The sequence below is a fragment of the Malurus melanocephalus genome, unplaced genomic scaffold (assembly GCF_030028575.1).
Source record: "Malurus melanocephalus ecotype Western Australia unplaced genomic scaffold, MMel_1.1 scaffold_233, whole genome shotgun sequence".
Lineage (NCBI taxonomy): Eukaryota > Metazoa > Chordata > Aves > Passeriformes > Maluridae > Malurus > Malurus melanocephalus.
Window position 1 is genome coordinate 695,203 of NW_026623465.1, and position 15,607 is coordinate 710,809.

Sequence of the window (15,607 nt, forward strand, 5' to 3'; positions counted from 1 at the left end):
TTGTCTGAGACCAGACATCGGAAAGCTGTCCATGAGTGCTGTTGGCCCACTGTCTCATTTTTCCCTGCMCCCATTCCCTGTCTCTTGGTGGAGGTAGTTTTTTTGCTGTTTTTGGTTACTGCAACACAGACCCTGCCTGGCCTGCAATCTCTCAGTGTTGCCTGCTGGAGATGAATGATTCATCAGGCCCAACCTGATAAAATTGTGCAAGCCAGTCACCAAAGTTAACCAGACCAAAAGGAAAGAGAGGGGGAAARRGAAAAACAAAAACAAAAGGGGCCCCAAAGCTAGTTCTAATASTTGAACCTCCCAATGGAATTAAAAAAAGCATCTATAATGTATTCAGCCTGGGTTCTCCATTCTCCTCCAGCCTTCATTGGGAAATCCAAGAGCAGACCAGGCAATGGGTTTTAAAGTGCAACTTCCGATGTTGCAATGCAGGGGAGCAGTGATTCAACAGGGCTCCGGCTGCGGCTGTTCGGGCGCCGTGTTTGGTAATGGTGCTGTGGAGCAGGCAGCCCTGGTTGCAACCTGCTAATCACTTCCACTCGGGTTTGTTGTGTCACATCAGCCAGGATGGAGGTGAGGGGGCCAGGGAGCTGCTGACATGAATCATGTGGTGCTCTGCTGTGTAATTAGGAAGGAGTCCTGTGGTTCTCAGTGTACTGATGAGATTTCTCAGGCCTGAAACATAATAAAGACTGCCACCCACTTCAGCAGGGAATTAGTATCTTCCCAGCCGATCCTGAAAGAGGCTGAGATGCCTGCTTGTTTGGGGTCAGGGGGAACTGGGGCTTGGCTAGACAGGGCAAGGTGGGTCACTGTGATGTCACTGCCATGGTCATGAGGATGGAGGTAGGGGAGAGAACTTCAGCTGGGAGGARGGTGCCTGGGGTGCTTTGTGAGAAATCCATCACTGCCTGCTTGGTGTGGCTGCAATAGTCCTGCTCACATCCACCTTGTGACTGAACGAGACAGAGTTGCACAAGTGATTGCAATGTCTCCCGTCTGGTTGCTGTGATGCTCAGGGGGTTCCCAGGGTGCTGCTTCCATGTGTGCAGTTGAAGAATATGCTTTTGTTTCTCTCAGCTGGTTGCAGCAGTTGAGTTGGCAGGGGGATGCTGTGCAGGTCTCACCAGCTTCAAGTCCARCAGACCCCTCTGGACCACCTCTGCTGTTGGGAGCTAGTGAGAGGATCACCATTACAGTCACTTGTCTGCCACTTGGTCCAGCTGTACTTTGCATCCTTGGTGCTTTTGGCTGCAGGAATTATAGTGAGCTCTTAGTGAGCATAAGGAAATGYATTAAACCCTGAAATGTTACAGAATGTAGAGACTAATTAGTCAGGGAGAATGCTTCAAGGGATTTCACCAAATTGTCCTATAATTCTTTCTACCCTGAGTCCACATTACAGTAGAGAGGCATTCCCTTTGTTCTTTCTTATTTTAGGTTCATTTTCGTTCAGTTCACATTTGGTATATTTAACAACATTTTAGCAAAACAACATCTCCACATGATTTTGATTTAGTTACATTATTGTGATACTGTCAGGAGAAAACCATGTGCCAGACCCTGAGCTGCTGTGAATGAGCAACAATCCACTGATTTCAGCAGGGCAGCGCTGATTTATTCCACCCAAGGATCTGGCCCACCCTTGCTTAAAAGGAAAACCCATTTCCTCACCCTGGTTACTGAAACATTGCATATCAAGATGGGATGTGTCTAAACCACCTCTTTTTACTTTTCACCACTTGTGTAATTTTGTTTCTGTTTTCTACTGCTCCTCATTTTTTTGCTGGGGCAGTGAAACATTTCAGTTGGGGATAATTTCACTCTAAGCTTATAAACCTTGGCACAGCTGAGTTTTGGGAGAATGGGTTTAATGTTGCACTGAATATGAAAAATGAGATTATTTTCTGCAAATTAAGGCTTCTGGCTCTGATGTTGTAGTTCTTGTACATAACCCTCATGCTACACAAGGTGRGGAAGTGGCATGGGAGATGTTTCCTACTGTTTTCTTTATATGATTAYCAAAGAAGCCGAAGGTTGGTGTGTGCACCCTTCAAGTCAGAGATCACCTTGAGAGTTGGTCCCTCTTGAAACAAATTAGAGTTTTCCTGACTGATTCTTCTGCAAYTTCTCTGCAAGGAATACCTTTTATGGGCTCAAGGTAAGGTACTTAATTTTTGTGAAAATGCATCTGCTTTCCACAGCATGGCTGTACTTTTCTGTTAGCACTGTCAGACTGCTTTGTTTGAACACCACAAGTGGCAGCTGCATTATCCACTGCATCCTTTCCTTATGAGGGGAGACACAATGGCATGTGAGAGAGGGACCCSATCTCTGAMTTCTGATCCAARCAGCCCCGGGAGTTCTTAGGCTGGYTCAAGGCAGGGTGACCTTKTCTGTGCATCAAAGTGACCCACATGTTTGAGAGAAAGCCCATTAAAGTTGGTGGCTTCTGCCTAGATGACATTGCAACCTCAGGCACTTTGCCATGGCGGAAGAAAGAACTCCTCTTTTTTGCAGGTAAGAGGAAAAGCAATGATGTAAAATGTTATAGGCTGAATGTAGCTGCTACTCTTCATTTACTGCAGTTGTAAGAAATTGTTAACACTCCTTTGTGGAACCAGGGAGCTGAAACAATGGTGACCTCCACCCAAGCACACGTCACTGCCCAAAACAAAGGCAGGGCCCCAGCCTACATAGGTGTGGACAGGTTTCCTTGGCAAGAACCTGGCAGGAAAGGCAGGGAGGCAGCTGGGGAAAGCCTCAGGCAGAGAAGCAGTCAGTGCTTTGTGGGCTGACTGATGGTGAAAAGGGAGCGGAAACAGCAGCAAATGAACTGGGTCCGGCATGGGGAGGACAGATTTYRTACCTGCTTCCTACATGAGCAGGAYTTCTGCAAAGAATTAACTGGCACTGCTGAGAGGCAGAATCCACACATGGATTCAACCCAAGGCTCTGGTTATCCACTTGTCTGAAATAAAGTCACTAAAGAAAATGAAATGAGTTGGAAAACAGAAGGCATTGGCAGGAGAGCAGCCTGTTACCGGAATATATTTGTTGTATAGCAGTAAATGGAGGAGCCTGATTTGCCTGGCCCTGTGCAAATCCCACTAAGCTTTTACAAACCCAGAAGTGATGACTGACACAGARCAGAGGGGCAGCAGGGGGAGAGTAAAGTACTTTGAATGTCTACTTTTCATTTGACTCAGTTCCAGGGTGACACAGTCCACCCTAGATTAAAAATAACTACAGAAAGGAGTAGAGCCCATTTTTTTTTCAATTAAGCTTCAGGATATCTTTTGGGAGTACTGCAGGTTTGATTCAGCCTCGTATTTAACTTTCATGCTAGCGTGTCTTTGGAACTGTAGCATTGTGGCTGATGTAATACCGTGGTGACTGGCAGATGTGCCCTTGGCTTGCATTCCTCATTTCAACTTGGAAATGTAAGGAAGACCTAGAAGTATCTTTATTTTTAACCAGAAATGCTTTTCATCCAGATGCCAGGGACAGTAGGGCCTAGTGGATCGATGTTGATTTGGGATCCAAGAGGTGTTACTTGTGAGTTTTTGGGAGGACTGGTGAGAGCTGGGACTGATGTTTGCTGTGGCTTTCTGTCACTTCTTTCGGTTGYCTTTGCAGGTGCACCAGTAGAAACACCTCCCCACTGTCTCTTTGAATCCWTTTGAATGATTTCACCCCAAATTTTGCCTTTGTTGAAGTGGCAGTACATCATCCCCAAGYAATCTCATCAACTGAAATCAAGTGTGGTTTAAAAAGGATGCTTCAAAAGAATTGGGGGTTTGCAACGCTCATACTTTTTACTGCCAGAATTATTTGGGAATTTGCAGAGTTTCATATGTTTCCCTGTGAATTTACAGTTTTCTGTAAAACTAAATGAATTWCCCGGCTCTCTTGTGATCAGATGGGACAGGCAATGTGGCAGCCCCTCGAGGAGCCAGACATACCCAGCTGGAAGTACCCAGGACTTGCTCTGCCAACTCTCTCTAAGTGCTGTATGGGGTTGGAAATGCTGCTGTCATCTAAAGGATGTTTCACGCTGCTGAAGACCAGAAGAAGAAATTATTTCTAGGAGCTCAAGCCTGAATAATGCAACAAATCCATATATTTCTTGGTTTTTTTTTTTTTTTTTTTTTTTTTTTTTTTTTTTTTTTTTTTTTTTTTTTTTTTTTTTTTTTTCTGTTATCTCCTTGTGCTGCCTCACAGTCCTATCTCTCCTCCCACTCTTTAGGGTGGCTACAGTTGTTCCCAGTGCGTAAGTGAGGGAATGTTCCATTTCCTTGTTGTAAGGAGTGTCCACTGGCCTTACCTGCTGCTGCTTTGCCTTGCAAGGAGTGTGACTTGCACAGATCCTGTTTCTTATCGCTTGTCTTCACCCAGCAGGGAGATAGGAGTTACCACTCGTATGTAGAGATGGGGCTTTGCAGTGGAGGGCAGGGCTTTACTGCCTCTGTTTGTCCTGATGTGCAAAGCCCTCCCATCAGGTGGGATCTTCTTGTGTGAGGCATACGCAGATAGGAAGAGATTGTTTGTGATTTAGAACAATATTAAAATAGATAAGGGGAAAGCTGCAGAGAATTATTGACTGTTTGATGGCTTTTTGGTGGACTWGTGGCACACAAATCCAGCAAAGGCAGTTCAGTGTGTACAAAATAAGTTTCTCAAGAGAACAAGTGTCCAGTGCTCCTTCAGCTCAAAATACCTGGTTTAGGYACTCATTGCACTGGATGGAAGCAGCCAGGTCAGGTGACTGAGCCCATCACTGCTGCAGTGGTTTTTTGCATTGTTAGCTTTCTGTCAGTTCAGTGAACTGAGTTTTGCTCATGAAGACATCTCCAGTGCTGGATACACCAGCAGAGTACAGAGTAACTGGGATTGAGACTGGCCCTTTTGGGGGTGTTAAGTTAAACCAGTCAGTCTGGTTTACTCAATCCTGGTGCCCCTTCTTCCCTTCACTGGTGCAACCCTGTGATYTCTGGATTTCTGCCATTTGCAGGAGTCTCCCTGGTGACTGAAGAAGTGGAGACCAGGCCTTCCAGCACAATCCATGCAGCGCTGTTTGCCACTGATGAGATAGATGTTCTGGAGAAAGCACATGAACAGTGAGTAGCTCACAGCTGGAGGGAAACTCTTGAAGTTAAAGAGAAAAACAAGGAGTGTCTCCTGTGTTGGAGGGCTATTCACACAAGATGGCCCTGCAGTGGGAATTGATGAAAAGYTAATTTACAATCCTTCCCCGGTTTATTTGTCATGGATTTTTAAATTCAGTTTGTGCTCTCTCCATCCTGGGATGGAGATTGCAGCACCTCCTCAGCACAGTACCTGAAGCAGCTCTTAAATTGTTTGCCATACTCCTGTGGTTCTCACCAGAGCTGAGGTTTCACCTCTTGCTCTTCAGATTGACTGCAKGAGGTGGATTGAAATTGCAGGGTTTCCTTGCACTCATGCTTTTTTCTTTCTGATCTTTCATCACATCTCCCTCTTTTAGGCAGGCTGTTTTGTCTGATACAGCGTGAAACTTTGGAGGGGGCAGGCTTTGTTAAGTAGTTGAGCATTAGCAACTGAGAGGTAGATTATCTGGGAGCTTGTGGTGTCTGTCTCTGGAACTTTTTTGGAAGAGATTGTCCATGTGCTTCAGCAGTGCTACCAAAAGTGGGGCCTGCTTTAAGATGGGATGTGAACTGCTTGTCCTTGCGCCATTTCTTCACCTCTGCTTTGCAAACAGTGCTTGCTAAGATAATCAGCAATGACAAATGCTTATGGAATATTGCGAGTGTGTGAATAACCACCTAAGAAGTATTTGGAAAGAGCTGCTCTTAGTTTTCTGAGTCTGAGTTTCCAAACAAGAGCTCCAAATAAGTAAGCAAGAGGAAGACGTGTTCTCTTAGCTGTGAGTACCCTTTGCTGAATGGGTGTGGGCAGCAAACCCATGCAGAGGCTGTTAGTAATCCTCACAGGCTCTGATGTGGTCACACTGAACCAGAGGCTTTGTGTTATATGTGAATGCAATGACTTTACTTTCTAATATTTGGCTGGCTCGATAAACCATCTTCCTTTTTCCCCWCTCTTGTTTTCTCTCATGAAGTCACCATTTGTTCTTGTTTTCAGGGTGTTTTAGTGACTGGAGAAGAAATGTATGCTTCTCAGAAGCACACAAGCTATTTTGCTCTTCAGCAGTGTCCCTGCTCGGCTCAAGGACAGAGGACACCTGGGTGGAGAAAATCAGTCAGGAGACTAAGGAGAGGCATGGAAGAAAGCCTCTGAAGCAGGATGGAATGGCAGAAAGGCTGTGTTTTCTCAAGGGATCTGTGAAATGAGACAAACTTGCTGTCTTTTCTGCAGTAGGTAATTGCATGGTTTTTGAGCACTTTGCATGTTCTTTGTGATCCATGTGTTTATCATCTCTTGTACTTTGCTCTGAGTCTTCTGAGCTGGTCTTTCTTACTCTCTTCCACTTTCGTGCATGAAGCACAGGCCAGAGGTGCCTGCTCCCCCTTTGATATCTCAGCATGACTGACAATAGCCAGGCTTTGGAACAGAGGCAACTGCAACATGGGCTCTCCCCGCAGGTCTCCTGTCCTGCTTCCGTTGTGCCTCCGGAGGAGCCAGTCTGCTGCAGTRCCATGGCTGCAGCTCCAGCCAGCCAGAAGTCTCTGCAATTTGCCTCCTGTGACACTGACTCACAGGAGGAGGAAGGTCTCGATTCATTGTCTCATGGGAAGTGTTCTGACTCCAAGCTTCCCTTAGCATTTCCTCGCTCAGACCCCAGCTCAGATAAGTCTTTGAATGGAGTTTGTTGGGCCACTGTCTGCAGCTCACTGCCCCCCCTGCAAGCATGACAGAAAATGTCCTTGTGGCACTGATGGTTGCTTCCTGAAAACGAGTCAACAGTATCAAGTGGACTTGGTTGCTTTGATATTCCCTATTCATARTGAATACTAAAAATACTTGCTAAAAATTATTACTCTGGTGGCAGGATTTTCTTTTCTTTTTCAGTTTTTGTGAACTTTTACTTCATTAATAGGGAAATACGCTTGTGTGATAGGGAGAGGATTCTTTTCCCTCACTGCCAAAACAAATGCAACATTTTAGGAAGAGAAAAAAACTTCCCATTGCTTTCATGAGTAATTGAAACTTCAGAAAGTGTCTACCCTTTTCTACCACTGTGGAGATTTTCCAGTTAGCCACCATCTTGGAGGTGCTGGCCAGCTCTGCCTTGGCTTTGATCCCAAAGTGTCTCTGATCTGGAAAACGGTCCTGGAAACACCACTGGAATAGCCTTTCCTGTGAGATTTATGCTTCCTGCTTGGCTGACAATGCTGCCAGATTCAGTGGGACTTCCCAGTGAGGAGTGGGACATGGTGTGTCTGCTCAGTACCTCAAGTTTCAGGGTCCTCCTGAGAAGAGGAGGGACCTGTGAAGAACCACATTCAACTTAAATACTCAAAGTTTTCACTCTTGAGGGTTTTGCTAGTAGGTATATCGTTAAATCCTTCATCGGTGGAAAGCAGCCTTTAGATTTGTTAATCTTGTGAAGGAGATTTAGTGTTTGGAGTATTGGGCTGGGACCCCAGAGCACATTTTTGGGAAAACTAACAGTATGAGATTGGCTGTGGCTGGGCAGTGTTGCTTCACACCTTTATTCCTTCTCTAATCTGCTGTTGACTCATCTGTAGTACAGCTGGAGGTGCATTGATAATGTCATTCAGACATCAGGTACTCTAATGGTGTTAGAGACCACTGAGCGCCTGACTCAGACAGACAGGCAGAGGACAGTTCAGACAGGGTTTTTGTTGCTAATTTCTTCCCTTCCCAACAAAACACCTGTAGCTCCAGTTGTGCAGAACTGGGTTGGGACTCAGACAACCCATTCATTTTACATCAGTGCACCAACCATCATTTGAGTGTAATGGTTCTATGTTCTTCAAGTTTATGGTGAATCCCTAAAGCCTAAATCCCTGRTACCTTGTGTTTCTCTGTGAGTTCTCTTTGTGAGTTTGATGTGTTGCAGACCTTGATTTATGGAATCTGCCAGGCTGTGAGATATAGCCTACTGTTAGGTCACATTTACAGAGGGCTCATGCAAGACTTAAGCCCATATTATGTTTGTTCCTCTGTGATGCTTATATTTGTCTTGCACTTTGTCTGGGAATTCAGATTGTGTGTCTTGGCTGGGCTCTGTCATAGATGTTTAATCCCAGTTTCTTTGCTTTCCTGCAGGGACTTGCTAGGGAACAGGAAGTAAATGGAGTGTCTTGTAGAGATGCCTTGTAGGGAGAGCTGACTGCCAGCCAAAAACCCATCCAGCTACAAAAGCAGCTGTTTCAGCCCAAAGAATTTGTAAGCACAATTATTTTCTTAGCACCTCATCAYGCTTCTTGCAGGAACTTCAGCTGTCAGACAGGTTTTCCATCCTGCTAGGCTGGGAAACATGGGGTGCTTATTTAGATTAATTGGTGAATAGAGCTTGGTGATCCTGTGTCTGAGGATCTGGGTGCATCTGGGTGAGGGGGGAGAAAACATCTCAAAGATGGAAAGGGGAACACTTGGGCCAAATCAATAGTGGAGGTTTGAGTCACGTTTCAGCCTTTTCCCTATGCCTGCTAACTCCAAGCTCAAATTAGAGCAGGTTTGCTTTGCAGCTGGATCTGGGACATGTGTGTGCACATGCCTCAGGCACAAGGGAAAGCAGGAATTTTCCTAGGCTGTGCCTCACARTCTACCTGGAGGACTGACTATGTCCTGGCTCTGGGCTGCGGGGGTGAGTCCAGCTGTCCAAGCACCAGTCCTGTCTGGAACCTCTCATACACTAAGAAGTATTTGGAATCAAAAATTTTAGAAGTCATTTGGGAGAGAYTAATTGGCACAATGAAAGAGAGTAACCTGCTCCCTATATCTCACATGGATATCCCAGTGTCWGTATTCTCACGGAAAAAATCTTCCACATCTTGACAGCAGACATAAGTAAAATAGATTTGTTTGGTCTAACCAGGCAGCTAAGTGTAGAGGGCTGGTTCCCCTTTGCTCTTTGTTTCTTCATTGGCCCAGAGTRCGGAAATTCCTAATCTCAACACTCAGCTGTGCCCTCTCTGCCAAGACTCATCTTGCCCATGTGGCTTGTGTCAAGGCTGTGACTGTGAGAGCAAAGCCTGGCAGTTATTTTTCTAAGACTGTATCCATCCATTGCTGGTGTCCAAGGATCTGCTGTGGAGCTGTAGGGGCCTTCTGGGCAGGTTTTGGCAAGGGTTATGTGTGCTCCCCTACCCCAGGCACTCATGCCCTCATGAAGGGAATRACTGAACTACACAGAAACAAGCTCTGACACAATTTACAGCCCAGAGTGTTAAGATAATGCCAATTGGCCCTGCTTGGCTGCACCAGCTGCTTCCTCCATTGTGTCATTACTGGGCAGGGGGAACAGACTGTTCAGAGTGTTGGTGTTACAAAAATGTTTTCCCACTGTGAACAGCATCATGGTCCTGGAGATGGATGGTGGTACCACAGCTCATAGGGAGAACTGGGTTCTCCTTTTCTGCCTCTTTAGACCCATGGGATTCTAACTTACATTCTCAAAATTCTCTGTTTACAGTTTGGTCCCAGCTGGCTGTGTTGTGCCCTGCATCAGCCCCAGAGAGCCTGTGTCATGAGGCAGGAGACCTTTCAGCTGGAGAAGTCAGCCACAGTTCAAGCTTGGCCCAGATTCTGAGGTAAGGGGTAAATCTGCCATTGTTTCTCAAGCACAGCAGTAACAGCAGCAGGGTCAGGGTTGTGGATGGCAGCACAGCCATGTGGCACAGAGCTGCTGGGGGTTCTACATCCTCACCCCTGCCCATGTGTCTCCCCTTGGGGAATGGTTACAAAAGTTTCTCTGCAACTTTGATGGCACTTGCTATCTTTTAYTGGACTCCCATATACTCATAACTTTAGTTGATTATGGCAGAAATTCAACAGCAATCCTAAAAGTAGTCTACTGTTGCCAGCCTTGCTGCCTGGCTGCTTSAGGCCACTCCTTTAGAAAGCTCCAGAAACATCTGGGGGGATGATGCTTGTCCTTATTGCTCTAAGCAAGCCTTAATTACAAAGCAGATGTCGCCATTCAACTTGGTTGTCTGAATTCAGTGGCACCATTTTACATGCAGGATGCAGGATCCTTTCCTTCCTGCCCAAAACTGTTGAGTGTCATTTGCTGTGTCAGCTTAAAATGCAGGGGTGAATTTCAGTGGGTAAAGTGATGCCTGTGTGTGGATGAAAAACAGATGAAAGCATAATGTGATCCAGTAGCTAGAAATTCAACTTAGATAAATGTAAGCTAGAAAAATAAGGTACCTGGTTTAACAGTGACTAAACATCAACAGTTAAATAATTTTTGGCATCAATTACCAAATGATACAGTGATGGTTCTGTCTTTTGAAGCCTCTGAAGAAACCTTGTTACCTTAGCAAGAAGAAATTTGGGACATCAGATTAAATCTAAGAACATTCTTATGCAAGAGATCAATATGATTATTCCCGGCGCCTCCTTAATATCTAGAAATGTAAAAATTGTAATTTTCAAGGCACTCAGTACTCTTTAGTGAAAATATTGCTATTCTGCAACAATCCCTATTTCCTTTTCCTTAATGCTGCTTTCCTAACACATTGCTCTGAGCCAGTGGCAATTAAGATTACAAGGTTGAATGCCTTGCTACATCTATATATAATGTGGAGTATAATGTGGAGTGGTGGTTCATGCTCAACGTGAAACAGGGATTGGTCTTTGAAAAAGCTTCATGCTGAGGTAAAGGCTTGCTGAGCATTTCTTCTGATCGCAGTATGGCCAGAAGCTTCTCCTTCCACTGCTGCTCCTTTTGTTTGCTTATTTTGTTTTTAATAAAGTTCCCAATGTCATCATAATGCATAATGTGATTTCCTTTTGGTTACAAAGGCTTTCATCTGCAGAGCTTCCTCACTGATTTTCAGCCTTGGCTACATGACTGTGTCTCCAGACCAGTCTGGAAATGTAAGAGCTGGGGAGTCATCTGGCTCTTGCTGGAAGAGGCACCCACTGAGAGCAGTTCTACCACGTGGGAGAGAATGGTCATGGTCTGGGATTAACTCTGAGCTCAGCTGAGGTCCTGGGCCATGGACCCTCTCTGCATTCACTRCCTGGCCCTAAGATAACTGAGAGACACTCATGTTTCTCAAGGAGGTAGAACACAGTGATCTAGTAACTGGAAGGTCCAAAGCTCATTCTTGATTTGACCTGAGATTTGGGAGATAAGTAGTTTTTAATCCTTATCATCCTGGAATAGCCACAGGCTGTGAAAGGACATCAGGGCCTCCTGAAATGCCCTGTGCCACGAAAGCAACCTTACTGTGAAGGACTGTATTAAATGGTTTTCTAATCAAGACTTTGTTTGCTGAATGCTTACAAAATGTGAGATACCTTCAAATAACTCTAAATATTCATTTGTATTTTTAAAAAATTGATTTTACGTGTTTGTAACCCTATCACCTCTTTGGTGCCCAGTAAATAAAACAACCCGCAACTGTTTCCTTTGACTTGCTGAACTTAAGGGCGATGCCAAAGCTGTAATCTAATACCAAAGCATCCCAGCACTATGGACATGTTGATCCTCTTAACACCCACTGAATTCCTCTGGGCTAACTAGGGGGTTATAAAAYACATCTTAACATGCAGCTATTCAGCAGAAATATTTCCTTACCTGACATTAGCCAGGAAACCCCTCTGGCCTKCCCTGGAGCAGAGGGGTCCCTGAAGTCTGTGCACAGCCAGGGAAGTATTGGTGGCTGTATTCTGTGAACACAGCACCTTCTCCATGCAGCCATTACCCTGCCCTCCCTATGCTCCCAAATACTTTGTGCATAAGAGAAAGTCACAATTGCATGGTCAAACTTTCAAATTCCAAGGTTCTGCTTCTGAGTGCTGTTGAKTATTTTACCAAATGGTATTTGAGAAGTGCTGTAGATCTCTGAGATCAGTTAACAGATTGGAGATTAGGCAGACCTGTGACACCCTTGGAGAAGTGGAGAATGTTAGAGGTCAGAGGTTTAGGTCATAGGATGAGGAAGTTAAAGCCCCATGTCTGAGTTATGATCTTTTGTTTGGCTCTTCTGAGAAGGAGGTCTTTGTGCTTTAGAAGAGAAGTTGTTCTGCTTTCAAAGTATTCCCTTTGATTTCAAATGAAGGAAAAGTGAGTGCTAAAAAGGAATGTTTGTATGTGTTTTCTTTTTATTCTGTAAAAGCCTTGTGAAAGTACAAGTCAAATTCACTTGTGAAGAACAGGGCACTCCAAAAGTGGAAAAGCACCCTGTCCTATTCAGCTGTGGGTGACCTTCTGAGTCCAAATGTGGAAACTCCCATAAAAGAAGCAATAGAGCAATCTGGGATAGTTCAGTCTGGAAAAGGAAYGATTTGAGGGGGAATGTAACAGAGACCTACAAAATCTGGAGGTCCATGAAGCAAATGGATAGGGACTGCCTGTTCCTACATTTTCCCATGCAAGGATTGAAGGCCAACAAATGTGGGCAGATTTCAAACAAATGATGGAAGTTGGTTCTRGATGTACCAGGTAGGAGACCCAGAGAACTTCATCAAAGAGTGTTATTGGTGCAAGGTATATTCTTGTGTTCAAAGGATGACAATAGTGTTTGAAACCAAGATCTGTTAGGGATCACTGAATAAACAAAAAAAAATCTCTTCAGCTGAAAATGATTGAAGGTTAGGTAAATAATTTCTGTAAGAGGAGAGAAGTGCCAGGCATTTTTGACCTGTTCTTCCTCTTTCCTCTTTCCTAGGTATAGTTTAAGTTGGGTACAGTGATGGGCTGGGTGGAGCCAGCTGCTGTAGGAGTTCTGAGACACTTAAGAAAATATTAATTTTTTTAGTCCTGCAAAAGAAGTATCAGCGCAACCAGAGCATCCTAGATTGTCCCAAGGATGACTGATCTCCTTAGCAATTGTTTCCAGACTATTCCTAAATTATGTGCAGTCTCAGTGATTATTTCCTTAATGCCTGCCCATAATGACCATATAAGCAGTAAATGGGAAAGTCTCAGCTTGCTCAGGGAAGTATCCCCTGAGGAATGAGGACTTCTGGGGAAGAGTAAGGCACAATGGGGGCCAGAAGACATAGGGGAGGTCTAGGGAGAGRCACTACAGTGGGACTTTGGAAGCGTAATCTTTGACAAGCTGTATTTTCTTGAAAATTTCAGCTGCCTATAAATGTATAGGTAGATTGAGAAAGTTGGGCAAGAGCTGGATTGGGCTGGGGTATGAACTGGTGATGAAAAAGAAGCTCTGTTGGAAAGCTGTGGACATGTTTCTTTGTCCTATTTGTCCTATTTGCTCTTGAGCACAGCCAACCCAAAGGAGCAGTGCTAGCTGTTGGTTTTCTCAGAATGGGAATCCAGATTCTCTACTTTCCACATATTGGTATCAGCAAGTCTGACAGCTCCTCAGAGGSATTTTTGAGGACTGTTAAATGTCATGTCTACATGGAACTTGTGTTGGGGAAATGCATATTCCCAGAGCTGTTTTTCTGAAAGCAGAACTGCAGGGCTTTATCCTTTATTTTTCACTTCAAAAGGACTAAGTGCATAAATCTTGTCCCTGGCAGAACCTGCCTCTCCCTTTGCGATGACTTGAGTGCGTACACAGGGAATCAGAGAGCAGGTGACTTCAACTTAACCTTCCCTCTGAGCTTGAAGAACAAGCCAAGGCAATACAAAAGGGACCTTCTAAGAGACTTGTGCAGCTGCACAGCCCTCATATTGGCCCCATGATCTGTTTATCTTTTGCCTTCAAGGAAGTCTCAGTTAGGGGAAGCTTCCCCAAGTGGGATGTCTTTAAAAGACTATATCCTCTGCTGGGAAGTGCACATGCATCTTTCTTTATAAGCTATTTGCTGTGTTTTTCCTATCTTTCTCTCTCTTCCCCTCCTCCCCTGGCAGCAGGATCCCTGGCTGTTGTGTGCTTTTCATTAAATCTTTTTGATTGTAAGCTTGTATGTTCTGACCCAGGGTCACAGAGTACCATGGCAGGGATACAGCTCAGCAACAGAATGGAAAGCTCTTTCTGGTTTGGATTATTGGACATSTCCAGTTATTGCAGAATGCGTTCTTGTCTGGTCTCTGAAGACTGAGTTAAATGGCACCCGGAAAGGAGCATTGCAGGATGCTCCTGGAGCACTGAACTGCTCCTGAATGATGAGGGTGTCTGTGTGTGCACGCCAGTTGTGCCTTGGCCAATTTCCAGCCTCTCTAATGCTACTGTTGCTCTTATCCCACATGTTCCACTCTTRCAGTATCCTTTGGGGGAGTTCTTTAACTTCCCTCCCTGATATGAGCAACTGCCACCGTTGTGTTGTTTGGTTTAGGTTGTTTGTCTCTAATTAAAGCCCCACACTTAGGACAGCTCAAATCACCAATTGCTTACTCAGCTTTGCAGCTCTGCTATCGGAAGGCATAATCACTTCCTGCATCTTTSTTTGTCTTTGCCTTCATGCTGTTGTACTGATGGGCTGGGAGGTGCCCTGCTGCTCCTGCAGCTGCTTTTTCCTGCCCCAAGGCACATCAGCATGTGGGGAGGAAAAGCAGTTCCTGGTTATTGCTTCACCTTCTTGCAATGCCTCAGACACAGGCTGCTCTGTAATATGGAATGTCATCCCTCTTAYTTCTGAGGGAGGAGGTCAAGGGGCATTTATGCCTGTTTGAAGGCTGTGGAGTTTGTACCTAAAGTGGCAAAATCCATCTGTAAGCGGTGAGCTACCTGGTATGAACATTGGTGCTCCGATGTCATGAGATGTGTGGGCATCTCTCCTGGTCTGTGGCCATGATACTGGCCAGGGCTGTGGAAAGGAAGTGTCAGAGCCCTGAGTGTAATTGGCCTGACAAGCCTGTCAGGGCCTCAACCACTCCCTGCCCATGGGCTCAGGAGCTCCATTTAAACGCAGCCCATGATTTTCCTTTGCTCCCTGAGCTGTGGTGTAGATGTACCACTCCATATAGCCATGCCTGTGCCTGGCCATGGGCCTTGGATCAGGACCCTGATCCATGGACTGACCTCCCATGTTGACGTGCTCACCTGCCTGGTGAGCACTAGACTGTGTCTGACTGGGGTTACTGTCACTGGAGCTGACTGACCTGCACTTTGGCTTCCTGCCTTGATCTGCTCTATCACCACAAATGCTCTGGGCTCTGGATCGGCCCTGGCTGCCATCCCCATACTTGGCTGCTGGTCTCAYGTCCTTTGGGATGGGGGAGCACTGCCCTGCTGTTTGAGTTACCCTCCTCCACTCTTCATCCTGCAGGGAACTGCCAGCCTTTCCTGGTCCCTGACCCTTGAGAGGTCTCTGTGGAGAGGTGATTCTTTGGAAAGAGTCATCTTTGTGTGAAATACTTCCTCAACYACCAGAAGAGCAAAACAAGAGCATGAGGCCTTGGGGATATCCCATCTGYCCACTGGGGAAGGTGACACTGTGTATCAAAGCAGTGCCTTCCTTCAAATCCCCAGTGCGGTGAATGTGTTATCACCAGCTCGTTAGCTGCAAAATTAATTAGCATTCCAGCCATGGGATGTGA

General features: G+C 45.4%; 2 long non-coding RNA genes across 2 annotated transcripts in view; one reads left to right on the forward strand and one right to left on the reverse strand.

The window, feature by feature from the left end:
- LOC130578590 (uncharacterized) overlaps nucleotides 1-15,607 on the reverse strand; it is a 66,795-nt gene that overhangs the window by 30,772 nt on the left and 20,416 nt on the right. The window lies entirely within an intron of this gene.
- LOC130578591 (uncharacterized) lies at nucleotides 4,714-9,970 on the forward strand. The gene is made up of 3 exons (XR_008965901.1): nucleotides 4,714-5,129; nucleotides 6,136-6,372; nucleotides 9,617-9,970. It is a non-coding gene; the product is annotated as an uncharacterized LOC130578591 (long non-coding RNA).